Below are 18,163 nucleotides of genomic sequence, written 5' to 3'. Positions count from 1 at the left end.
AAAGCCACCATGCTATCTTTTTCATTATTTTATGGAGCTATACACTTTTCCCCCTCCCTTTCTCCCCTCTCCCCTTCTATCTTCTTTCTGACCCCCACACTCTCAATTTACCCAGGAGATCTTGTCTTTTTCTACTTCCCATGTAGATTAGATCTATACATGTCTCTCTTAGGGTCCTCTTTGCTGTCTAGTTTCTTTGGGATTCTGAATTTTAGGGTGGTTTTTCTTTGCTTTATATCTAAAAGCCACTTATGAGTAAATACATACTATGTTTGTCTTTCTGGGTCTAGCGTAACTCACTCCATATGATTTTTTTCTAGATCCTTCCATTTGCCTGTTACCACTGTGTAGTACTCCATTGTGTAAATATACATTTTCTTTATTTATTCCTTGGTTGAGGGGCAACTAAGTTGTTTTCAGATTCTGGCTATTACAAATAATTCTTCTATGAACATGGTTGAGCACATGTCCTTGTTGTATGATTGAGCATCCTTTGGGTATATACCCAACAACAGTATTACTGGGTCTTGAGGTAGATTGTTTCCTAATTATCTGAGAAATCACCATAATGATTTCCAAAGCAACTGTACAAGTTTGCACTCCCACCAGCAATGCAGGAGTGTTCTCTTTACCCCACATCCTCTCCTGCATAAGTCATCATCAGTATTTTTGATCTTGGCCATTCTAACAGTTGTAAGATGGAATCTCTGAGTTGTTTTATTTGCATTTCTCTGATGGCTAAGGATGTTGAGTACTTCCTTAAGTGTCTTTCAGCCCTTTGAGATTCATCTGTTGAGAGTTCTCTTTTTAGACCTGTACCCCATTTTTCATTGGCTTGTTTTTGTTGTTGTTGTTGTTGTTTTGAAGAGCTACAGCAATGAAAACAGCCTGATTGGCATAAAAATAGACAGGAGGGAGGACCAATGAAACCAAACTGAAGACCCAGATATTAACCTACACACCTATGAACACCTGATTTTTGATAAAGAAGCTAAAAATATAAAATGGAAAGAAAGTATATTCAACAAACGATTCTGGCATAACTGGAAACCAACATGTAGAAGAATGCATATAGATCCAATTCTATTGCCATGCACAAAACTCAAGTCCAAATGGATCAAAGACCTAAACATAAAACCAACGACACTGAACCTCATAGAAGAGAAAGTGGGAAGTACCCTTGAAAGCACTGGCACAAGAGACCACTTTCTAAATATAACCCCGGAAGCACAGATCCTGAGAGCAATAGATGGGACCTCCTGAGCCTGAAAAGCTTCTGTAAAGCAAAGGACATGTTCAATAAGACGGTAGCTTACTGACTGGGAAAAGATCTTCACCAACTCCACATCGGACAGAAGACTGATCTCCAAAATAAACAAAGAATCCATGCTCTCTTTTACATAATAAACCTAGGTTGTGTTATTTATTACAAAACTTTAGAAAAAAACATCTCTTACTAGACATGGAATAGGAAACGGTAGGTTGTTGCAATAGGAGTGGCAGGGCTGCGTCCCCAGCACCCGGCCGCCCGCATGGCTAGCTTATGCCCAGAAATAATTACACGGAAACTGTATTCTATTAAACACTGCCTGGCCTGGCTAGTTCCAGCTTCTTATTGCCTAGCTCTTATATATTGTTCTAACCCATTTCTAATATTCTGTGTAGCCCACGAGCTGGCTTACCAGGGAGGATCTTAACCTGCGTCTGTCTGGAGCGGGAGAATCATGGCGACTCCTCGGCTCAGCTTCTTTTTCCCAGCATTCTCTTCTGTTTTCTCCACCCACCTAAGGGTGGGCCTATCAAGGGGCCTAGGCAGTTTCTTTATTAATAAGAAATCACTCCCACATCAGTAGGTGATATTTACAGGGTAGCTTTGCACAGCGATATTAATGATAGCACACTTCATGGTATGATCAGTTGTCATTTCTTGCAAACAAGATAGTAAACGTTTGAAAATTTAACTGCTCAAAGACCAGAGTAGTAAGAAAACAGGCAGAACTCTAGAGAATAAAGGCTGGTGGGAAAGAAACGGTCCCCCTTTCCTTGAAGAATGTAGGAACTTGTTTCAGGGAAAGAGACAAATCAAACCTCTGAGAAAGGACATCGGAGCATTGTTCGGCTTTGTTATATTACAAAGCAGCAAAACCTCTCTCTGGTAGAAAAAGCTATCATTTGGCGATAATGCTTTTGTGTGTGGTTCTATTTTAAAGACTTTGGCTTTGACGGCAGGGCAAAGTCCAAGACCCATTTTATAATTAGAAGTGTTAATGACTGGTGAAGGGGTTTTTCCTCACACAGACTTTGAATGTGTATTTGTGACTATGTTCTCTACAACTTATAATTAAGCCCCCTGTTTTTCACTAACTGTTACTTTTTTTTATTAGAGACAATTTACTGTTTTTATGGCTATAAGCATGAGGAGACATTTACATCCTGCTTGTGATTTAGTAACAAAGGGGAGTAGTTTGATTCAACCTACACACTTACTTGCAAGACTAATGGAAAGTTAAAGGTGAATGAGGTAAGTAGAGAGAACAAAAATGCATGCTTGTTGTCGAAGAAATTAAAGAATTAAGATAGGGGTTGCAAGTTATCTAGGATAAACAAAATTCTAGGCAAAGAGCTACAGATGCCATGTCAGGCAACAGGGACCATGCTTTTTCCTTTTTAATTCCCACTATTAGATTTTAAATTCTTCTAGAGTAAAAACTTTTTTTCCAGTTGTTCCTTTACTAATTCAATAACCATGGACACTAAAAGGAATAAGGACATTAAAAGACAAATAAGGAAGTTTCTGCTCTACTAGAAAAAGAAATGGTGTTTATTTTTAAAATAAAACAAAACATTGCAACAGAAGACAGACTATTCCAAATCCCTCCACAGCAAAACACAGCAAGCATTTGGTATTCTTGCCTTTTTTTTTATTTATTAAGTATACAAAATTCTGTCTGCATATATGCCTGCAGCCAGAAAAGGGCACCAGATCTCATTACAGATGGTTGTAAGCCACCATGTGGTTGCTGGGAATTGAACTCAGGACCTTTGGAAGAGCAGGCAATGCTCTTAAACTGCTGAGCCATCTCGCCAGCCCCGGTATTCTTGTCTTAGTTGTAACTTGGGATCGAACCCCAGGCTACACTGAGCTACAGCCCCTGCTCTGGCCTCTGGTGTTCTTAGTGAGGGACAGTGGTCCCTAGCTAGCTATCAGGAGTCAGAAGCCACTTTTTATAGGAAGATTGACCACTAAGGGATCAGCAGCACGTGCCATGGGGAGATGGGAAGAACATTGGAGAAGGGGAGGGGCGGGGAAAAACAGTGTCACCAAGGAAACGCTGGTGGTGGAAATGAGAGGTCCACGTGCAAAAAAAAAAAAAAAAAAAAAAAAAAAAAAAAAAAAAAAAAAAAAAAAAAAAAAAAAAAAAAAAAAAAAAAATAGAAGCCAATCAGTCTCCTGGTCCACGAGAACTCAAGTGCTCCTGAGAGCGTGAGTTGAGGCTGGGGACTGGACAGTCTTTCAGGGTAGAATTCAGGTCCTTGAACCTGATTTGATAGATAATTGAGTGACGGATGGTTTTCTGAGCACCTTAAAGACATCGAGCATACAATGGTTTCCAGGGAGATGCAACCCATGACACCATCCGTGGGTCCTCAAAGCTGCAGAGAGCGCTGAATGTCTACTCTGCTCTTTCCTATATCTACATGTATAATAAAGTTTAATTTATAAAATAGTACAATTATAAGTGTTTATGTTTAATAACAAACAAATAATAATAAGCAATTAACAATAAGTAAAAATACTGGGCTGGTGAGATGGCTCAGTGGGTAAAAGTGCCTGGGAAGTACATGGTAGAAGAGAGAACCAGTTCCCAAAAGCTTTTTTAGAAACTGCACACACATGCCATGCAATGGTGCCCCCTACATAAATAAATGAATAATTAAACAAACAAGTATGATTATAAAAAGCTAAAAACAGAACTGTGAAATGTACTATAACCTAAACTATTTAAGAATCAGGAATTATGTATTTCTAAAATTTTCAATCTAATTTATAGAACGTTAGTTAGCCACGTGTAACTGAAACCATGGAAGGCAGAACTGTGGCTGGTTGCTACCATGTATTTTTGAAAAGGAGGCATCAAAGTGACCTGAAACAGTCCATCAGTGCATACTCCAAGTTACCTAACATTGTGCTAGTTTCTAATAAATGCACAATAGTTTTAAATTGGCTGAAGAAAGCCATCGGCACAGCTGTGCGTAGCAGGACAGCACCACAGCTGCATCATTTTGGAGGGAAGACGGTAAGATCACCATGAGTTCAAGGACACCTGGGCTACATAATGAATTTGTGGCAGTTGGGGTAACACAGTGAGACCTTTTTTTCCTAGAATTACAGCAAAAAAAAAAAAAAAAGTGAAAAGTGTTGAGAGTGTCTGAAAGCAGAGTGAAGAAGCAGAGGTGAGTGCTTGATGTTCTTCTCTACCTCTCCTGCCTACGCCAGCATCACAGGGGCTGCCAGACTGACGGCTACCGTTTCCAGGCTCCCTTCCAGCAGCATTTGGCAGGAAGTCCAGGAAATGAGATCCCTCCCATAAGATACGGAAGGTGAAACACAGCAGAGACCACTCAGTCCACTGTGGCAAGGGCAGGCTCTGGCAGAAAGGAGGCTACTAACAGCCACATGCTCTTGTTCAGCCGTAAGGGACCCGGGAGGCAGAAAGAGGGAGAACAGGAAAGAGCAGCAGTGACATCCACCCAGGAAGCGAGTGAAGTCTGGTCGGTTTCTGTGACAAACATTCATCGTTTTAGTTTACTATTTTGTTGCTGTGATATAAGACAGCACAGGCAAGGTAATTTGTAGAAGAAAGAATTTATTGAGGTGCAGGGTTCCAGGGGGATAGCAGTCCATCATGGCAGAGAAGCATGGCCACATGGAGCAGGCGTGGTGGCTAAAGCTGGAAGCTGAGGCTGACCTCCTTACTCACAAGCTCAAAGCAGAGAGCCAGCTGGAGTGTTGTGGGGGGCACACTGGCTAGTGTCAGGTTGACACAAGCGAGAGCCATCAGGAGGGAGTCTCAATTGATTACATACTTTCCTAAGATCAGGCTGTAGGCAAGCCTGGAGGGCATTTTCTTAATTAGTGATTGATGAGGGAAGACTGAGTCCATTGTGGGTGGTGCCCCATCCTTGGGCTGGTGGTTTGGGGTTCTATAGGAAAGCAGGCTGAGCAGGCCGCGAGGAGCAAGCTAGTAAGCAGCATCCCTCCATGACCTCTGCATCAGCTTCTGACCTCCAGGTTCCTGTCCTGTTTAAGTTGCTGTCCTGGCTTCTTTCAATGATGGATTTCCTGTGTGGAAATGTAAGCCAAATAAACTCCTTCCTCCCCAGCTTGCTTTTGTCCATGGTGTTCATCTCACCAATAGAAACCCCAACTAAGACATGAGGTTCGTTAATCTTAAATCCTTTCCCCAGTGACATACTTTCTCTAGCAAGACTGCACCTCCGAAACCATCCCAAATAGCTTCCCTCCTACTGGGGACCAAGTATTCAAATGCCTTGAGACTACCAGGAACATTTCTTCTCCAGACCACCATATTCACAAGCCAGTGTCTGACTGAGACTAACTGACACAATTATAGTATGTAACAGTCTTTCTTTGGGGCCATCAACCAGCTAAAGATAAAGACAGAGCCTTATTAGTTATGAATGCTTGACCTTATCTTATGCTTGTCCTGCTAGCTCTTATAACTTGATCTAACTGTTTCTCTTCATTTATGTTTTGCCTTTCTTTCATTCTGTATGCCCTACTTTCCTGCTTCCTCCACGTCTGTCTGTCTGCCTGATCCCAGGTGTCCCCCCTCTTTCTCCCTTGTTCTCTCCCAGATTCCTCTTCCTACTTATTCTCTCTGCCCACCAGCTCAGCCTACCCCTTCTCAGCCTAGCTATTGGCTGTTCAGCTTTTCATTAGACCAGTCAGGTGCCTTAGGCAGACATGGTGAAGCAGCAACACAGCTTTACATAGTTAAAGTAACATTCTGCAACATAGACAAATGTAACACATCTTTACATAGTTACAGTAATGTTCCACAACAATGTTGGGCATTTGTAAATCGTTTTGAGTTTTGATCAAATGAATCGACTTTCATCACTTTGCTCCTCATTTCTCTGTATTCCTCTCAAATCATTCCTACGTCAAATAAAAATCAGTCAAATGTGCTAAGAACCCCAGTTCCGAGTCCTAGGCCTGTCACGGTTTCCTTACTAACAGCCATGGTTCTGGATCCTTCTTAAGTATCTGCCCTGTACCCTTCAGAAACAACCCTGACTTCATCTACTTCCTCCACCTCCTGGAAGCTACTTGCATGCATCCCTGCTTTAATGACTGGCAGTAACATTCAAGGGCACCTCACTGTTGGAGAGGAACAGTCTGCTGCCTGCCAAGGACAAGTGCGGATGCACAAAGCAAGATCAAGCAAGACGTCACATCAAAGAGAACCCTGCCTGGGCTTGCCAAGAGCAGGGTGTTTTCTGAGTCTCTCACTTTAGCCTCATTAGTATTCTTCAGGCCTGGGGGCCCATGCTGTCCCAGCCAGGCCACCCCATTCAACTGGCACTCCTGTTCTCTTTGACACCTGAAGCTCAGGGCACCCCCTCGATCTGGGTTCAGTCGTGTGAATACCGCAGAGTGCCAAATGTATGGCGACCGGGAAGGAAAAGCTATAAAAGTATTTCCTCTGTGATCTCTGTTTGAGTAAGAGGATAGAATACTCACAGTACAACACATAGAAATCCCTGCTTAAGATCTCAGGGCTCAAAACGCACAAGAAGTAGATTGACCTACTGAGGGAGAGAGGAGCTTCAGGGCAGAAGGCAGAGCACATGGTGACCAGGGCTGAAATGACCCTGTCCCTGGCACCAGAGGGGAGAACAGTGTGCCAGGCATGAGGTCCTGACTGCTCTCGCTGTACTTTAGAGTCAGCATGAGTTCACATTCTATAGCTTCCAGGAAGGGGACAGACTCATTTTATATAATGAACAAGGATGAGGAAAAACAGAAACGGGAGACCGTGGAGATGAAGGAGTTAGAAGCTTCAGAAAACAAGAAAGGCTTTCTGTTCTCAACACTCAAACACTCGCCTGGAGAGACCCAGAAACCACCATAGCACCCTGGGAGTTCAAATGTTTTCAAGTCAAATATTGTGAGAGCTGGAAGGAGAATCGGCTCTTTTACAAGTTGCTAGTATTTTTTAACGGTAAAAGGGAAATTCAAAAATTTTTTGTAACTCTTTATTTTGAAATAAATTTAGGCTTACAAAAGAGTTACAAAAATAGTAAGAGTTCTTTATGCCCTTCAGTGAGTTTCCTCCAATTGTTACATCTTACACAACCATGAATTTAGCAGAACCAATACGCTGCCAAATTATTTTATGAATGAAGAAAATCTAAGGCTCAGAAATATCAGGGGCTTCTCCAGTGGCACAGCTGTTAGAGTAATTCTGTGCCCGCAGCTCTGGGCTTCTGTGCCAAGCATGGAGGATTGACTCACAGTGTAGTGTAGGTAGTGTTGCTCAGGGTAGCCCATGGCTCAGGGTAGCCCATGAGCAAGGCCTGAAGATTTGCTAAACACAATATTTTTAATAGGATGACTTCAGCCCTTTGCCCAAGATCTTCCACTGTAGCTAATCCCACTGCACTGTTCCAACAGCTTCCCAGAATGTGGCAATTACAGAAAAAAAGAAAAAGAGAAGAAAGAAAAAAAGAGAGTCCAGAGAAAATGTCAGATTTCTAGTAGTGGGAAGGAGGTAGAGATAATGTCTCCTCACAGGTTCTTACTTCCTGGGCATTTTGACTGACCATTGTGTTCTGTTTTGTTTTGTTGAGACAGGGTTTCTTAGTATAGCCCTGGCTGTCTGGAAATTGCTCTATAGACCAGGCTAGCCTTGAACTCGGAGATCCTCCTGCCTAGGACTAATGGCATATAGCCTGGCTGACCATTGAGTTCTTAACCAGGGGTTGGTTCATGAAGGGAACTTAGGTGTTCGGCGGTGAGAATACAATTCTCTTTTACTAGCACTCATTGAAACAAGGCAGAAATGAAGCAATCGCCCGTAACAGTGCTTTCAATACCTGGACTTTGTCACTGACAGAAATGAAACTATATTACATCATTGATGTAGATATGTTGAAATATCCTTACCTTCGTTACCACTTTTAAGTGATGGTATTTCTTCTCTGTGGGTGTGTTTGTATGTATGTATATATTTCTAGCTTTTAATGTTAATAAATGAACATGTGTGTCACTATGCCAAAATTTTTTTATAAATGTTCATAACAATATTTTAATGTAGCTGGATTCCTTTATAATTTTGTTATACTTAATACAACTGTCTCAGTCACAGTCTATTGCTCTAAAGACATCATGACCAAGACAACTCTCACCAGCATTTAATTGGGGGGCTTGCTTATAGTTTTAGAGGGGTACAAACAGGGTGGCATGCATGACGCTAGAACTACAGCTGAGGGCTATATCCTGATCCTCAGGGAGAGGGAGAAGAGGGAAAGGGAGGGAGAGAGACCTGGATCTGTTATGGCCTTGTGAAACCTCAAAGCCCACTTCCAGTGACACACTTCCTCCCAACAAGGCCACACCTCCTAATCCTTCTAATCCTTTCAAGCAGTTCTACTCCCTAGGGACTAAGAATTCAAACCAATGAGCCCATGGGGACCATTTTTATTCAAACCACACCACAGCCAAGGGTATTACAATAAAAGATCTATAGACTTGATCCACCTGTCAAACATGTAAGAAGGGAGTGAGTCTTAGGTTGTCAAACGATTTTTATGTCACTAGGTCCTGTGTCCCTGTCCCATCCCTTGCGGGCTCAGAATGACAGGAATGTTTCTCTGTCACTTTGGGTTGGATAGTGGCCAGTGTTCCTTGCCAAAATCTGTGTTTACAATTCTAGGATGTGCAGACTTTTGAGAGCCAGTGTGACTATGTTGCAAAATGGGACAGAGAGAATCAGTTGTTTGGCGTTATTGTTACACATTAAGGGTTCCAGAGAGTTTGTAATACTTATATTAGAAAGGTGGCCTTCCTGAGATGGAGGATGACTCTACTCAAGGACGAGTTTATGCAAAAGGAAATCAGTTGCCTCGAAGCTAAGTTTGCATGGTAAATAAATATTCAGAGTTACTGTTAAACAGATAATGACATTTTAAAATCTGAAGGTACCATTTTCTACTTCAGAAATAGACCTGGAATCTTAAAAATGACAACCATCAACATCAGCCAGATGTAAATGAAATGAGTATTTCCTTCCTTTCTTTTAAAAAAATGTATTATTATTGTGTGAATATGATGTATCAGTGTGTGCAAACACTGTGGGGTGTGTGTGTGTGTGTGGTGTCAGAGGGCAACTTTGTAGAATCTCTCCTTCCTTCCATGTTTCTGTGGGTGCCAGGGCTAGAACTCATGCAGTCAGGCTTGGACAGCAAGCGCTTTTACCTTCTGAGCCATCTTGGTCCTGAAATACTTCTTTGCATAAGCTACTCAGAAGGCCAAGACTGGAACAACTTCTCCGGGTGGTGATTTGAGCTCTAGATTTTAAGTGTTTCTCTCTCTCATTCTCTCTTGCTTTCTTTTTGAGAAAGGGTCTTCACTACATCACTTTGGTTGTCCTGGAACTCTCTATACCAGGCTGACTTTGTACTCATAGATATCTGCCTGCCTCTGCCTCCTGACTGCTGGAATCAAAGGTGTGTATCACCATGCCTCGCTTAAGTGTTTTTCGGCCCATTCGATTCATTTCTAGTAATTTATCCTATAGACAGAGTTACAAAGATGATTTTTGAAAGACATTCTCCAAAAATATTATTTGAAACATTGAAAAGCTAGAAACCACACGAATGTTAATGCCATACACACAGTGTTTACAATAAATTATGCTGTGTTCCAGGATGAACTGTTATATACTTAATTAAAACAAACAACCGCTGTGAGAATTTGTGGTGGCAGGGAAAATACATAAACAAGATCAGCTTGAATGAAGAGCATAAAACTGCATGCTTATAATAACTCCGAGTTTTACTTTGAAAACGCCTGTTGCTTCTGTCTTTGATCTTACATTTGTGCATATGCATAAAAATGAATACAGGCAGAAGATGGGAAAGAGGAATGAAAACACGAACACTGGTCGTCTGTGGTAGAGACTTTCTTTGGCTTTTCTTCTCTTCTCACCCGTATGTCTGGAGTTAGACAACAGGGGGACACTGTTTCTAAAGATGAGCTATGCCCAGGCAGATGCCTGCTCGCATGGCCTTCTTGTTTCTCCAGACAAGTTTGTTTTGCCGGTTGCTACCGAGCACTATTTTTCCCTAACCTTTGCTCCCTTTCCCCACCCTTGGCTTCCAGATGTCTGATTTAACCAAGTTCAGGGCACTCGTGTGCATTTTCCCCTCCAGCTTGAGCAGAAAGTCCAGCAACCGCACGAGGCTGCCCATCAGATAGAACTGGCGCAGGCATGCACGTCAAACCGAAGGTCTCCTGGCCGCGTGAAAATGGTGCAGCGGGGGGATCTGAAGTTTTTATAGACAGAATGGGGGGTGATCTTGAAGTTATGTAGGGTATGAGGTGACATCTGGCCCTCTTCTGTCCCTGCTTGAGACTGCTTCAGCTGGGCACTTGGTATGTGTTGTTGGTGTCAGAAAGAGAGATGGAAAGAATTCTACAGCTGTTTAACCTTCTGGTAACATCTGGTGACAAGTGACATATTTCCAACTTCCAGAGTTTGTTAGTGTGAAATATGCAAAGTTGGCTATAAAATAATCTTTCTAAGTAGAGACAAAGCTTTATATGGAATTTATCTTGAAAATGAGAACTAGGAGATTTTTTTTGTTTTTGTTTTTTAATCTCTCTCCTGTTTGTTAATATTATCTGTTCCTTGAAATTAAACGTAGAATTCTGAAAACTCTAGATTCTGTTTCTGCTCTTTCTTAAGCTTGGATCAATTTTCTCCTGGGTGAAGTTTAAAATAATAAAAACTGGGAAACCATTTACTCAATGCCTCCTGTTGCATAGCAATGTAAACAAACAGGCCCTTTCCTCTGTTAGAACATCCAGTGAGACAAACCACAAAGGTTGTGTTTTAAAAAGGAGGATTTCCAAGACTTCTTTTTAAAAACTTCCTTTTTAAAAAAAGAAAAAAATGTAAGTTTTTTTTTTCTTTTCTTTGGGCAAAAGCCCTCAATTGACTACTCAGGGAGTCACAATTACACCAACGCACAGAGTAGAAAACCTTTCCATTATCTGGGTACGGTGGCGGATCGTCATGAGTTTGAGGCCAGCCTAGGCTACATGCAAGGCCTTGTCTTAAAGCAACAACAAGAACAATAAAAACAGTCAAGTTCTTCCTTTATTGTATGCCCAGAAGAGCTGGGCTGGACACAAGTCACCCAACACAGGAAAATAACAGAGGCAACCATGAGCTGGCCCAGGTACCCAGGCTGCCTGGCCTCCTTACCGAGCGCCTCTGGACCATCTTGTGTTCCTCCACCCTTTCCTGCCAAGAAGCGTGGCCTCCAGGACAGTAGCAAAGAGAGTATTTGCTCAAGGGCCCTGGCAAGGAGAGGTGGAGAAGGTAAGACGGGTTATTTATTTTCCTGGCTCACCGACTGCTTGTCATGGGCAGGTTGACTGATCTCCCTTTGCCCAGAGCTACAGGCAGCTTCCGCCAGACGGCCTTCCTCACACATTCCTCCTTCTCAGGCTCCAGGAATTTCTCTGCCCTCCTCGCCCCCTCAGGCCTGGTGCCAGGAAGAGCGGAGAGCTCTGTTGCCGCTGGCAGTTCCACACTAAAAGGCAGTTCTATTGCTGAGTTGTCCCCCAAGGACTGTTGGGAAATCCACTGGCTATCATTTTACCATACACCCTCTAGTATCTTAGAAGCATTATTTCAAATCTCTTTTGTCTTTATAAAGTCTCAAGCTTCGGCACCACGTGGCTTTGACATTGACTGTTATCTCGGTCAATAAAGAAAGCTCGGGCAATGTGGCAGAGCCTCCCTGTGTTCAAAACAAAACAAAACAAAACAAAACAAAACAAAAGAATTAGTAACAGCCATGTCCACCTTACATGGCACAGTGAGAGTTCAAAACTCTTAATGTAAAATATGGCAGATAAATAATATTGTTAGCTCCTTTCCTAGTGTGAAGGGCCAAAAGAACTAGCCAAATTTTACTAGTGCTTACTGTGATGATATACTCTTCTAAGCATTTTATCCTTATTACTTTATAGCAATCCCATAGAAGACTTTGCCTATGGAGACACTGAAGAATAAAGTGCTTGGGAGACGTGGCTCAAGTTTGCTAGGACATAGAAGAGATTACCAAATCCCAATTGGACGGTGGGGTCTTTCAAGACAAAGACCCATTATATGCCACATTTTGTCTTGCTTGTCACTGGGCGTCGTAGATGTCATCCATACAGTAGGTGTTCAATAAGCGTTGGTTTCATTCCAAAAGCAGAGGCAGCGAAGCTAGCTTTGCAATAGGCAGGAGGCCAGAAGCGAGCATGGCCAAGCAGCAGCTGCTTTCTCGTAGCTCTGGTAAGCTGTGCACTTAAGAACTTGCAGGCCAGAGCTCTGATCGCCAAGGGGTCGCTGCTGTTAGAAGACAGGGGCTGGAGAGCCAGCCGGGTGGGGTGGGAGTTGGCAAGTCAGGAAACTTGAGCCAAGGGCCATGGAAAGCTCTATAAACCAAGCCTGAGCATTTCTCAGCATGACTCTTGGCCCCAGTGAGACCATCAACCTCACTCCAGCCTGTGGTCAGGGCCCGAAAGCATCCTTAGGAATACCTAGCCCCCAGCTGACCAGACTTTTCCCCGCTGCTTCCTTCACCCGAGCCAGCAGCCCCCGAGCTTTCTGGGATTTCTATTAAAATGTCTAGATCCCAGAAATCCTTCTCCACCAACGTAACACCCAGGTCTTCACATCACGCCTAGGACATATGGCTGAGCATCTGGGAGGGGGCAGCTTTGTCCGGGAGTGCTGGCAAGTGGTACATGCGTTCACTATAATGGATGTGTCACAGTAAATTATTTTGCAAATGACCCATCCCCTCTTCTTTGCACAGAGAAACATAAAGGAAGACAAATTACCCAAGGCACCACGACACTGAATCTGCCAAAGCTTGAGTTGGAGACGCTCACTGACTTCTCCTTAAATGTCTCTTTAATATCTTGGCCAGATCAGACATACCGATGGCATTACAGAGTTTGCAAATCAATGCCCCAGATGTTTTGGTTTTTTAATAAAATTGAATATGATCTATTTAAAATGATTGTTTTCTACAGGGCTTTCCCAGAAGAGAGCTGTGGGCAGCCCTGAAGGCAGTTCTTGGCTCTGAGAGAGGTCCTCTTTCTAGATTCCTCAGGGTGGGGTGGACGCCAGGCATCTGCAGGATTAACGCAGTCAGGCTCCTAGCCCCTAGCCTCACAAATCTGGGCTCCGTGATGAGTTTACCAAACTGTTGGTGGAGAATCTGAAGGTTTTAGTTCTTAAATCACAGTCTCTCTATCTGGGCTCCATTCAAATGATTCGTTCATGATCTTATTAGAGGTCATAGCCCAGGCAAAGTCTTCTTAGTTGATTACGGCCACAGTGAAAGCCAGGAGAGATTCTATCAAGAATTTAACGCTTGTGACTCTGCCCCCCCCCAAAAAAAGGAGACACGCAGGACTGTCACTGCAGCAAATGGGACGCCCACAGTCCCCAAAGCTCCCAATCTCAAAATTCTCATGCAAATAGGTCTTATCAAGTCTGGGGTCCAAATAAGAGGAGAAACTCAATCTAAGTGCCCATTTTATACTGTTGCTCGTTGACTGCAACTCCTCCTCGTCACAAATGTGACGCTACAGATAAGCAAACACATCTTTTGGAGGATGCATCTGAAGATGATTTAACTAGTTTGGAGACACCTCGGTGTAATCAGAAATGCCTCACCCTCTCTTGCAGTTTGCTTTTATTTGTACAGTTTATGTAAATAATGTCTTAGCACACCCATTTCTAATATTTTGCCTGGGTTACTTTACTGCCGATCTGTGTGTCCCGTTGGCCCTGCCAAAGGAGAGACGGAGCCTCTGCGGAGCCCTCCTCTGCCTTCCCAGCCTTCGCTTCTCACCAGCTCTCCTCAGGCAACTGAAGCCCTCTGCTTTTTTCTTTGTTTTTCTTTCTCCTCTCCTCTCTTCCCTCCTTCTCCCCTTCCTCTTTCTTTACTCTTTTTTTTTCTTCTAACCACTGGCATGGCACTGTCTCCCTAATTCTCCAAAGTTATCTAGTCCCGAATGTTCCCCTTAACCACAGCAGAGAAGACTGAATAGCTGAGGCCAGGAAGTATGGAAAGAATGTCAACAATTTCCCACTAAAATATACATTAAGACTATTTCCAGCAGCTTAATCTCCAGGTTGGATTTCTAAATCTAGGTTTCTCTTGTCACGGGACTGGCCATTTTCACGTTTATTTCTGCCACTTTCAGCCTTAATTTATTCTGTCCTAAATGAACTCTCTGTGAGAGGTAGAATTGAATAAAAATAAACAAATCATATAAACCTCAAAAGCTTGAGTCTAAAATAGTTGTCTTTCCCATAAACCAGTATATAAATATCATTAGAAATTTTTAAATTGCATATATATATGCAATTTATATATCATGTTTATATATATGATCTGTTGTGTCATGTGATTTCTTTCTCTTGCACACAATCCAGCCATTGTCATACCATCTGCTATGGAACCTCTTCTAAATAAAGGCCAAAGCAGAGAGACCGAGTTAGAAATATTGGCTTCTAAATTGTGAGCTAAATAAAGCTCTTCTTTACAAATTACCCAACTTCATGCATTGTGTTATAGTAGCAGAAAATGGGCTACTATCATTAGACAGAGAAGTCCACGGAGAGCCTTTTATTCAAATCCCTTAGTTTATGTAGGATGTAGTTAACCATGCTACTCTGAAGTGTGTGTGTGTGTGTGTGTGTGTGCGTGTGTGCTTGTGTTTGTGTGTGATATACCATTTAGTCCATTTGTGAAGGAGTCACCTCCATTTTGGAGACAGCAAACTCTGACATAGGGAAGCGAACCCGTCCAAGCTGAAGCAGTGGATGCCGGTTTCTAGTATAGGCATTTGGTTCTCTAGATCAGTTCCAAAGGAGAGATCCCTGAAAGACTTGAACTTGAATTTCTTGGAGAAGGACCCCATTCTATGGTGTTTGCTTTCCTCTGAGGGACACTGCTAATTGCCTTTCTCTGTGTGCTCAATTGTAACACATCTCAGTGTGCTGGTGCAGCCATCACGATCTCAAGGGCTCAGGCCAGTGTCTCTCCAGATGGGCACACAGGGCTACATCTGGGACACACATGCCTTCCAGACTCCTCCCTCCTCAGAAAACTCTACAAGGAAGCCCTTTGCATCTGTGTTCTAATTGTGGCTTGCTCTTCGCCTCAGCTGTTCCAGTTTGGCAATAATTGACGGGAGGTGTGATTGTATTAAATCTGGAGGCAGAATTTTTTGGTCTTTCTGAGTCCAATTTTAAGGGACTAAGCTGTCCTTATTCTAAGCTCCTGGTGACTTTACCAATCCCCTTTAGTTATAAGAACATCTATTATTTCTTTCTTTCTTTCTTTCTTTCTTTCTTTTTTTTTTTTTTTTTTTGATTTTTCGAGACAGGGTTTCTCTGTGGCTTTGGAGCCTGTCCTGGAACTAGCTCTGTAGACCAGGCTGGTCTCGAACTCACAGAGATCCGCCTGCCTCTGCCTCCTGAGTGCTGGGATTAAAGGCGTGCGCCACCACCGCCTGGCTCATCTATTATTTCTTAATGTGTGAACTTTCTTTGAGATATTATTCCCACTTCTATCCCTTTTCCTTAAGCGATTTAGTACTTGAAATTTACTCTTTTCGACTTTTCTCTAACTTGTCCCTAATTTGAGGGAATAAAGTTTGAAAGCCAACTAATAACTATGAAATATAAGAACAGCTTGACAGATTGCTATACGGCTCTCTTTCCTTATTTGACCTGTGGAGTGTTTCTTTCTTATGTTGATGTGGGATTCTCTTCTGCATATGTGTTGCTTTTATTGGTTAATGAATAAAGGAGCTGCTTGGGCCTATAGCAGTGCAAAATATAGTCAGGCTGAAAAAGACATCTAGAGAAAGTAGGCAGAGTGAGAGAGAGACGCCATGTAGTCGCAGAAGGAGAAAGATACCCACTGGAGCCCGCTGGAACCTTGCAGGTAGGCCACGATCTCGTGGTGATGCACAGGTTAATAGAGATGGGTTGATTTAAGATGTAAGAGTTAGCTAGAAACATGGATAAGCTAATGGGCCAAGCAGTGTTGTAATTAATACTGTTTCTGTGATTATTTTGGGTCTGGGTGCCCAGGAAATGAACAAATAGTCTCCAACTACACTATGTCTTATCTATCACAATCCACTTTGAATCTCAACATATCCAACTTCCTTTTAAAGAATTGTGAGGTCTTGATAGTTTAATCATTTAACTCATTTCCCACTCTGGGAATGGAAAGGAAAAGCACTTTCTGTACAAACACTGTATGTTTTCCTTCATGTGCCGAATCTAGATTTTTTTTTAATGAAAACACGTAATTGGGAGGATAACTAGTTGGTAGGACTGGGAGAGAAAAGGAGAAGAGGAAGAATACAAGAAAGGATGATGGGATGAAATGTTATTAAAGTGTATTATATGTATTATGAAAAGTAATAATAAAACCCATTGTCTTGAACATTTAATATACACTAATAAAAAAGGGTACTGTCTTGTAGAATTGTCACATATATCACAGACTTTTGTTTCCTCCAGTGATTAAATAATTGAAAGACAGGCAAGGTTTGAAAGTGAAGCCAAGTCCAAGTTTATTCAAAGAGGACAATTTCATTAGAAATGTAGAAATCTTCATTTAAAAGAACATCCCAAGGCAGGCGTGCTGCAGATCTCAGTAGCTGCCTGAAGGAAGAATGTGGAAGAGAAGGAATGGTGGGCTCTAGGGACTGTGCTGCAGAGCATGAACTCTGGGAGGGCAAAGGATGGTTTCTCATGAAGGGGAATGACTATTCTGCCTAATTCCTTAGCATCACTTTAGGTGAAATGACCTTCAGACTTCATAGGGGTACTCCTACCTTCCCTTCCTCGGGGGTGGTCCTGACTGGGTTAGCTTATTTGTTTCTATTTTGGGTAGTGCACAATGTTAGATCTTCACCCAGGCCAGAGATGCCATCCTCTTGCTCAAAAGAAGCTGGGTTCCCCTTCATGGGCCATTGCTCCTGCTGTGTCACTGAGTGTCAGCTCTTCTGTCTGTTCCTGCTTCCCTCTTGTTTTCATTCTTATTTTCTTCTGCCTGGCTTATTTCACTTAACGCAGTTCCTCCCTTTGATGCTACCCTAGAACCGCACTGACAACACCAGCTGTTAGCTCTGCTTCCAACCTGTGGCCCTGGGTGGACACATGGAAATTATACTCCAGCCCCACACTGATGAGAAAAACGTAGAGTAGGAGCGTCTGAGTCAAGACGCTGTCATTGTCCTGTGGACATCCAGGACGAGGGCATAGAGTTAATTGTGACCACTCAGACTTTTCTCTGGCTTGTTGAACATTATGTAGTTGGCACAAGGACAGAGGTTTTATTTTTCTTTAAACTGTGAGCTACGACACTGTGATATCAACTTGATAGGATCTGGAATCTCCTGGAGACAGACCTCTGCATGTGTCCTTGAAGGTATTCCCAGAAAGGATTAACTGAAGGGAAAGATCTGTCCTTAGGTTGGATGATAACTTCCAATAGATGACCTAGATATAAAGAAGTCTGAGGGAAAAAAAATGAATGTTGCAAGTCTGACTTCACCTCCTCCAGAGTGAGTCTGTCTCTTGTCACTACTGCTATCCTCAGCTGACATAAGATTCAGCTGTCCAAACTGAGTTGAATATCAGGAACGCTCCAGGGTTCGTCCGGGCCTTCACCACCAAACTAGGACTGTTGAAGCATCCGGCTTTGTGAAGTAGAAGTTACCAGACTTCCAACCTTTCCAGCACGTGGGCTGTCATTATCAGACTACCCAGCCCATAGCATGGAAGCCAATCTAATAAATCCCCTTTTATAA

General features: G+C 42.6%; 1 long non-coding RNA gene across 1 annotated transcript; it reads left to right on the top strand.

The window, feature by feature from the left end:
• Window positions 1-11,431: 11,431 nt before the first annotated feature.
• Window positions 11,432-13,231, top strand: LOC126487435 (uncharacterized). The gene is made up of 3 exons (XR_007588383.1): window positions 11,432-11,636; window positions 12,293-12,483; window positions 13,129-13,231. It is a non-coding gene; the product is annotated as an uncharacterized lncRNA (long non-coding RNA).
• Window positions 13,232-18,163: the final 4,932 nt, after the last annotated feature.

Source organism: Alexandromys fortis, unplaced genomic scaffold (assembly GCF_014885135.2).
Source record: "Alexandromys fortis isolate MF-2015 unplaced genomic scaffold, M_Fortis_MF-2015_v1.1 scaffold_172, whole genome shotgun sequence".
NCBI classification, from domain to species: Eukaryota; Metazoa; Chordata; class Mammalia; order Rodentia; family Cricetidae; genus Alexandromys; species Alexandromys fortis.
This window is presented reverse-complemented; position numbering and strand designations above follow the sequence as displayed.